The sequence below is a fragment of the Lactuca sativa genome, chromosome 2 (assembly GCF_002870075.4).
Source record: "Lactuca sativa cultivar Salinas chromosome 2, Lsat_Salinas_v11, whole genome shotgun sequence".
NCBI lineage: Eukaryota > Viridiplantae > Streptophyta > Magnoliopsida > Asterales > Asteraceae > Lactuca > Lactuca sativa.
The window spans coordinates 118,141,620-118,142,955 of NC_056624.2; positions in this window are offsets into that span (position 1 = coordinate 118,141,620).

A 1,336-nucleotide genomic window follows, 5' to 3' on the forward strand; every position below is an offset into this window, starting at 1 on the left:
CCAAGATCGGGCACCGCCTGCAGTCAGGAAGTCTTAGAGTTAGATACTCATTCGAAGAAACATCAAAGTTACAGTTATTACTTAGGATGAAGAGATAACGTACGGATTCATCATGTGAGTCATGTTTCGTTGATGATTCCGGGACGTAATCATCCTAAGGGGGAAATAATTGTAACGCCCGTAGATCCGGGCTAGTCAATTTACATATAATAGGGGTCGAAAACGACTTTTTGACAAAAGATTATTTAGAATAAATAATCTTAACAAAGTTGTAGAATATGTCTCAAGGGTTCCATACATATAAAGAGCGCCGAAATCCGATTTATAACAAAGAAGTTATGACCCGTCGAAGTTCCGCGACGGAACCGGCACGACACCGGGAAGATGTAAATAGTGAATTTATGATAGAGCGACTTTTAGCCCTAGTAATCTAAAATAAAGTTGTAGAATATGTTAACCTGAGAGCGTCCATAAAAAGAACGCCCAAATCTGACTTCGTATGAGGAAGTTATGATTTTTCGAAGTTTTGGCTTAGCGGTGTACGACCCGAAGTTCGAGTATTAGATCGAGCGGGTTTTTAGCCGACACAACCTAAACGAGAATCGAATATCTCGTTATTAGTAGCGTAACGATAAGAAGACAAACAAAAATGGACATCGGATGAAGAAGTTATGAGATTTTAACGGACCAATCATGTCCCGGCCTGTTAAAAATATAACTTTAAAAATAAAGTCAAAATTAGCCGACGGAGTCTAAACGAAAGTTGTAGAGTACGTCTCAACATACGCGTGGATATAAATAACGTCAAAAACGGAGTTCGTATGAACGAGTTACAAATTATATTAGCATATTTACGTATTAAAATAAAGTATAAATCATATATACGTACACATATATATACATATGTATATATCATTAGAAAGGTATCGACGATCCAGTCATTATAAGACTAATGTTGATTTCTTTCGACATTAGTTTAGTACAAATATCGGTAAATTTATTTAAAATAGTAATATAAAGGGGTGTTTAGTTGTTTATATAACTATAAGGTCATTAAGTAATTATGGAGGGTAGTTTTTGAAAATTCAATTAGTATAAATAAGAGCCTCTAGCTCTTATATTTCTTGCACCATTCTCTTAATTCAAGAGTCTTTCTCTTCTTATCCCCCGAACATTTCGGTTCCTCGTGATTCGACTTCTCTTTCTGTAGTTTTAGTATAGTAAGGTGAGCGCTGAAGTGCTGCACAAATCTTTCTTAGAAAGATTCAGCGACGAAGTTCTGCCCCTGCAGAGCCCGACTCCTAGCTGAAATCCCCTTGTAAGTAAATTATGCTTA